General features: G+C 38.4%; 1 pseudogene; it reads right to left on the reverse strand.

Moving 5' to 3' along the window:
- Nucleotides 1–4,967: 4,967 nt before the first annotated feature.
- On the reverse strand, nucleotides 4,968–7,414 carry LOC100025110 (ubiquitin carboxyl-terminal hydrolase 10-like; annotated as a pseudogene).
- Between the last annotated feature and the right edge of the window lie 542 nt (nucleotides 7,415–7,956).

Genomic DNA, 7,956 nt, shown 5'->3' on the forward strand with positions numbered 1-7,956 from the left:
AGGCAAGGAAGGAGTACATTTTAGGCCTATGAGGTAGATTGTTCAAATATAAAAGGGCAGGAGATAGAATGTAGAGCCAAGAATAGTAGGCATTATTTGGGATAAAATACTTCAAGAAGAATAATGGGTAATAAAGATGGAAAGGTAGATTGGGGCCAAATTGTGGAGGGACTTAAATGCCAAGCTAGGTGATCTATATTCTACCTAGAAATAATAAAGGGCCCATGAAACTCTGAGAAAAAGAATAGTATGGTCAGACCTGCTTCTTAATATTCTTCTTCTTCTTCTTCTTCCTCTTCTTCTTCTTCTTCTTCTTCTTCTTCTTCTTCTTCTTCTTCTTCTTCTTCTTCTTCTTCTTCTTCTTCTTCTTCTTCTTCTTCTTCTTCTTCTTCTTCTTCTTCTTCTTCTTCTTCTTCTTCTTCTTCTTCTTCTTCTTCTTCTTCTTCTTCTTCTTCTTCTTCTTCTTCTTCTTCTTCTTCTTCTTCTTCTTCTTCTTCTTCTTCTTCTTCTTCTTCTTCTTCTTCTTCTTCTTCTTCTTCTTCTTCTTCTTCTCCTTCTTCTTCTTCTTCTTCTCCTTCTTCTTCTTCTTCTTCTTCTTCTTCTTCTTCTTCTTCTTCTTCTTCTTCTTCTTCTTCTTCTCCTTCTTTCTTCTTCTTCTTCTTCTTCTTCTTCTTCTTCTTCTTCTTCTTCTTCTTCTTCTTCTTCTTCTCCTTCTTTCTTCTTCTTCTTCTTCTTCTTCTTCTTCTTCTTCTTCTTCTTCTTCTTCCTCTTCTTCTCTCTTTCTCCCCTCCTTCTCTGTACATATATGTGTGCATACATAAATGCACATTCACACATACATACATAGAGGCACATGCATGTCTACATTAATATATACACGTATGTATATATATAAAGCATTTCTATATGTGTATGCATATGCACACGCACACACACACACACACACACACATATATATACACACAGAAAGGAGAAAAGAGGATAGGAGAGTATATTAAAAGGCCTAGTATGTGCCAACACTGGACTAAGTGCTTATAGATATCTCTTTTGATCCTTACAACAGTCCTGGGAGGTAGATGCTATTGTTGTTCTCATTTGACAATTGAGGAAATAGAGGCAAAGAGGATAAGTGACTTGCCCAGGGTTGCCTAGGGTCAAATAATGGTGTATATACCTATCTCTTTACATACTATATTTTTCTTAAAAGACAGTAAGCCTCCTGAAGGCAGGAATTTTTGTTTGTTTCATCTTTCTATCCCCAACACCTGACACAGCATCTTTCATGTAGCAGGCATTTATTTTAATGTTTATTTGAAATATTTGGATCACTTCCCCAATTTGGGTCTCACAAAATTAAACTTGGAGTCATTGTAGTTCAGCTTCCACTGCTGACAGATAAGGAAACTGTAATCCAGGGCAATTAAATCGTTTTTCCCAAGGTCACATTGGTAGCAAGAATCAAAGGGAGAATTAGAAGTCAGGTCCTCTGAATGAACCCAGAGCTAATTTCTTCATCTATAAAATGAAGAGGTTGAACAAGCTTCTCTCTCAAGTATTTCCCAGATCTAAGTCATACAGAATATTTATGACCCACCCTTGAATTTTGTGAATCACACAAATGATTTGCCAATTTGAAGTTTGCCACCTAATTAATTAATAGGGGCTAACCCAATATGCAAAGTAAATATCTTCCAGCAGGAATAAGTGTAATATCCTTTTGAGTCAATAATGAATTATGAAGTTTCTTCCTGATGAATATCTCCTACCAACTTTTTATCCATGTATAAACAATCAGGAAATGGCAGGCAACCATCAGGCAATAATTAGATTATTTATTATCCATACTAGTCCCAGGCTTTGTGTGCCAAGATGTAGCAGATAGCAAATTCTATGGGGTAGACATAGTAATAGCTAATGCCAAGATTTATATGAGAGAGCCAGACACTGTGCTAAATACTTTACAAATGTCTCATTTGATCCTTGCAACAACCCAAGAAGTAAATTCCATTATTGACCACATTTTGCAACTGCAAAACGAGGAAGCCATGACAGACAGAGGTGAAGTGACTCTCCAAGGACCTAATCTTGGACCTAATAAAACCTATACAATGGGAAAGTAATTGCATTTATGTACCCGAGTTATTGGTTTAAATTTTTTTTAATTAACTTTGCATTTGTTTGTTGATTTCCACATTGTTAATTTTTAAGTGAATAATCTTATAAAACCAAGCCCCCAAACATATACCCAAATAAACAAGCAAAAAATCGTATGTTTTCAATTGCATTCCTTTCTCCAACAGTTTTTCCTCTGGAGGTGGATAGCATTTTTTGTCATAAATCTTTCAGAATTATCTTGGGTCATTGTATTGCTGAGACGAGTTAAGTCTATCACAGTTTATCATTCTACAATATTGTATTTACAATTCTACAATACCATGTAAATGTTTTCCTAGTTCTGCTTATTTTACTCTGCATAAGTACATGGTCTTTCCAGCTCTTTCTGAAATCATCCTGTTCATCATTTCTTACAGAACAATATTATTTCAACACCATCATATACCACAATTTGTTCAGCCATTCCCAATTAATGGACATCCCTTTAATTTCCAATTCTTTGCCACCAAGAAAAGAACAGCTATATATTTTTGTACAAGTAGGTCCTTTCCCATTAAAAAAAAAATCTCTTTGGGTTAGATACAGACCCAGTAATGGTATTATTGAATCAAAGAGGATGATACATTGTTTTATAAGATTTTAGGCATAATTTCAAATTCTCCCCCAGAATGGTTGGATCAGTCCACAACTTGTGACAGAGGCTGGCACTAGAGAAAAAGTGCCAGGCTGAAGAGTATGTGAAATTGATCACCTTAATGGGGGAGGAGTACCAAGGGATTGGAATCTGGAGGAGGAGAAGACTCTGGCTGGAAGAGAGAGCAGTGAGGCCCTCAGTCAGGAGAGGTGTATTAAAACTTTCTCCTGAGGGTTACCCACTTTTCCTGCTGGTGCCTGCAAATCCCCCCTACCCCCACCCCCACCCCCCGCCAACATTTCCCAATTGAAAGGACTTTCTGTAGAGAAACCTGAGCAAACTTTACTTCAGCTCCTGTTGCCCAGGGGTGAGTCAACCTGACTCTCTCAGGGGGCTCAGGCCTGAGTTCCCCCCAAACTCAAGGAGGGAGAGAAAAGGATTTAGATAGAGATAGGGACCCCTTTTCCCCACTTTCCTTTTCCCATTCTTCCTTGCCCATTATTCCTTTTGTATTACCTAATTGAGTTGACATTAAAAGTTGTCTGTTCCCCAAGCTGAATGTGAGTGAACAGATCAAGGGGAGATCCTTTGGTCTTGAGTAGTGGAGGGGGGACAAGAGGGACAAGAGCAAATTGGGGAGAGCATCTTTAGCTAAAAAAGAGAAGGCAGAAGGGGGGAAAATCTTCAAACCCCACTCCTCTCTCTGAGCCAACCCCTAAACATCAGCTGTCTCCCCTGAACCTGAACCTTGAGAAAAGGAGGTCTCCTCTCTTTCCCCCTCTCAATACTGAAAGTCTTAATCTCCTCAGATTACAATTTAACTTCTTTTTTAATACAGATGGCACCTTAGATTTAAAAGAACCCCGTTTAGTGACTGTCACCAACTGTCAATTGTGAAGTTGTTGTCAATTACAGCTCCTGAGGCTAGCAGCCTTTGTCACGGACTCTGCCTAGGAGTTTCCACACAGGATCAAAAACATCTTGATTCCTTGGGGTGGGGGGAGAACAAGTTAGTTACCAACTGCCACTCTGGTCAGCTACAAAACTGAGGAAGAAAGTCTATTGTAAAAGGGAGGGTGTACTAGGGCTGTCAGGGATAGGATCTAGCCATCTTGGATCCTATCTAGCTAGAAACAAAGCTCGTGGGAACAACAACCATTTTCTAACTGTTAACTCCTGGCAGTTAGAGACTAAAAAAGATCTACTGGGAAACATGTTACAACTAATATTGTGGTCTGCTGGGCTAGGAATAATTGCAATTTATTGGAGCTACTGTATCATTTATAATACAGTGGCAGGGAAGATAGCAATGGTTTGGGGACATTAATCAATATGACTATGGAATGGACACCGTTACCAATAAATTATCTAGATGTCAGTTACCTCTGGCAAATCATACCTCAAGTCTATGTTGTGTTAGGGGCAGTGACTAACATCTTTTTTTTTTAAACCAATTTTGTGATTTTTATTGATGGATGACAATTTTATATTCCTCGATATTACTAAACTGTGTACAATTAGAAACTCAACATTAAAAAAGAGCAGACAGCAAAATTAAACAAAGCAGACAAAAGAAATATCAACCTTCATTATTTTGCCCATTTAAAATTTTTTTGTACACAGAAGCATAAATGCAGTTTTAAATCTTTAATAGCAATAAAGTTACAATCACCATCTATTTAGTCTAACATTTTAACTCCAAATATTTGATCTTCAGCAATTTCCCACTGCATAATTCTTTAAAAAATTTTCCTATTTAGAACCAGCAACTTATTTTTTGTTCTTTCTGTACATTTTCTTTTTTAAAGTAAGAACTCTTTATCTTCTAAGAACTGGCTCATATTTTTTTTTCCTTTATCAAAAACTAAAGGGGGTAGGGAGGAGAAGGTGTTGGATTTTAAAAAGTTTTTCACTTTTATAAGGAAAGATGAAATCCATTCTCACAGAAATTCACAAGTTGTGTTGCTGGTGCAGGATTTCTTCTACTAGGCAATTAAATTAGGAATCAGATGCAAATCCCTTTTATCACCACAGGAATCAGAATTATTCAGAAATAAAGGGGCTTTTGTATTTTTTTAAATCAAGCAATAGTCTTTCAACCAAATGATTTTGATTTGGAAGTTAAAAATCAACATAAACTATTCTGTGCACAAACTCCAAGAGAGTTAGTTTCTTTTCCATTCTATCCCATAGTTGCAAAGGAGAAATAAAATTTCACTCAAAAGAGCCATTAGAAAGAGGGAAAAAAGTTAGTAAGAGTTGGTATTCTAGAAAGCAGGTATCTTGCACACACAGCACAGAGAAAGAAGTTTTCGAGCAGGTCAACTGGGCAATAGTACAGGAGGTAGGCTGTGCATTCAGCAGAAGGCTTTCACCACCTGGTACTGGTTAATCACTTTAACTGCCTGGTCATCAATACGTGACAAGCCATTCAGACCAATCTGGAAGACGTCTGTAGTATAATTACCTCCAGTTGCACTGTTTCCGTGATGATAGACCACAGCAAAGAGATGATCGTTTCTGTGGCCTTTAAAATTTTAGTTTTTTTACACCTGGAGAAAGCTCTGCTAATCTCCAAGTCCACAGAATACTGGATATTCTTGATAAGCTTTTGATATCCACCAGTTTTTTCATACACAAACTGTTTGAGGCGCAGAACAAGAAGGTGGGGGGGGGAGGGAACTTTTCCAGGGCCACTCTCTGACTAATCTCAACCTCTTGCTTGGTTTTTGTGGTATATCCTTGGACAGATTCTCTTGCTACCAGACTTTCCAATGCATCCTGGACTACGTGTATTTTGTCAGACTAGATATCCAACTGCAAGGCAAAAAATGGCTGCAAAGTGGCAGATTCCTTTGAACTCTGCTGGTAAACTAAGATCTTCTGTGACCCCCCCCTCCCCCCAAGATGCCAGTAATTGGAGTCTTAATAAAGTCAGCTTGCCAAGTGACCGAAGTTTTGTTCTGGGGACCAACCTATTCCCATTTATCCTCACTACCTTTTCCTTGTCCCTGTTTATCTTCATGTACAGACTGTGCGTCAGGTCCATTGGAAACTGAAATTTTTTCATTATTTGGTAAAAGAAGTTTCTTTAAGTTGAGCATTTCCTCATGTAGTCCATTTAGAATATATCCTAGATATTCTTCAGCATCTTCCTGTGACAAGGAAATCACTTTAAAAGACTGATATATATTAATTTAAGGTCGCCAAGGAATTCAGCTAAGTAATTCCTAAATGAAAACTCAAGTCAGCAGTCAATCTTTTATGGAGTTTAATTACAATAGGAGGAAGAAAGGAATTAGAGATAGAGAGAGAGAAAAAGGGAGAGAAGGGAATAGGGCTTAAATACCCCTTCTGTTAAGGCTGGGCCAAAAGGCCCAAGCCCTTAGATAGCTGGGGCAAAGAAAAGAGATCAGTCCCTATTACTCACGTGACCAAAATGGAGAAACAGTCTCAGAGGCCCCCACTTTCAGCTTCCTTCAGAGCAAGCTTCTCAGAGCACACACCAACCACACCGACCAACTTCTCAACCCTCCTCGAGTCTTCAGACCCCCCTATCCTTAAGGAAACCATCCAAGTTCCCTCCCCTCAGTCCTCACATCTACCAATCACGTGTCCATCAATTTCCCTGTGCCAATGGAGGCTCTAGCTTAACCCAGGACGGCCCAGAGGTCTTCTGGCTTTGCACATGTCTGTTGAAGGTCATATTTTCAAATAATTAAATCTTTGATCCTTTGCTACAGCCCTTTCTAAATCCTGTTAACCTGAGTAGGGTAGAGATTGGAATAATTAAATTTTGATCTAGGCTGCAGCCCTTACTCAATCCTGTTAGGACTGAATAGGGTGGAGATTGATTCCAAGTATCTCCATTGTATCAATTCTAAAATCAATCATGACTCAAAGAAATTCCTGTTCTATGCTTAAGCATAGGTCAAAGTCCTTTCCATTGTTCAGCAAAGGGTTTCTGTCCTAAAGTAATCTTAAGAAGGAAAGAGAAGGAACCTCCCATGCCAATTGGGTTCACATTCCAATAGTCAAGACCCACTATCAATAGGAAAATTTTCAAGTATGAAATTTCCCAATGGTGAAATTTCCAACATTTATAAGTCTAAGAAATTTTGAGATTTACATTCCTGTTGACCCCTCTCAGAGAGGCTTGACTTGATAACTATCAGTAGTCTCTCTCTATATATAAGTCTGTTCAAAGGCAGTTCCATGGTGGATATCCCTCACTATCTTGTCACCAAGAGCTTGTTTGGCTTTTGGAGGTATTGGCAACTTTGTGAACTCATTCATTAGTTGAACAAAACTGTCTATCATGGGTGTTGATGTGCATGGCCACTGCACTTTTGAATACACTAGAATGAACTTCATGAGGTGATATATTGGGGGGCAAGCAACCAATGCCTGCAATGTAGCTTTGATGTAGCACCAGTTTCCTTTATTGATCAGCCCCTGGGGTTGCAAAGATACTGGTTTATGTATTAGTGTTACATTTTCTAGTAATTCTGCAATCTTTATGGCTACAGGATCCTCTGAAACTGGAACAAGCCCTTCTTTGACTTCAACCTGTTTTTCAGGGACCAGAGCAGATGTGGCAAGAGGGGAATATTTAGTTTCAACATAAGCCACAGGTGTGGAAGCAGAGGGCTCAGTGACTAACATCTTAAAGAATATCAAAAGCTGCTGTCAACCTGATCTTCCAAAAGAAAACTGTACATGCTCTAGTCATTGATAATAGATTAGAGAAATTGCTTGGTCAGATCCCTATTATAACTGAGATGTACCAGGATTACATACAGAGAAAACAAGGCATAGGGAAGTGAACTGACAAGGAGACTGGGGATGTGATGAGACAGATTAATAAAGACAATGTAGTTACTAATACTAATATTGGGACACCATTAGGAGCAATAGGGGGAAATGACCTTGCCAATAACAACAAGGTACAAATTAATGCATCTGATAGCAATCTTGCAAATGCATCAAAGGCTCAAAAAATTATGCCTTTGTGTGATGAAGCTAAGGTCACTGATAACTCTGGCATCTTACATGCAAAGGTTCATAAGTCATTGACTACCTGTGACTTAGAGTCTTTATGTAAATGCATGCCTAAATTTTTATTAGAGCCTCATCACTCAATTAAAGAACTAAAGAAAGCATTTCGCCTTTATGAACCAGATTTTAAGGATGTAGAAATTCTTTTA

The sequence above is a fragment of the Monodelphis domestica genome, chromosome 7, assembly GCF_027887165.1.
Source record: "Monodelphis domestica isolate mMonDom1 chromosome 7, mMonDom1.pri, whole genome shotgun sequence".
Classification (NCBI taxonomy): Eukaryota; Metazoa; Chordata; class Mammalia; order Didelphimorphia; family Didelphidae; genus Monodelphis; species Monodelphis domestica.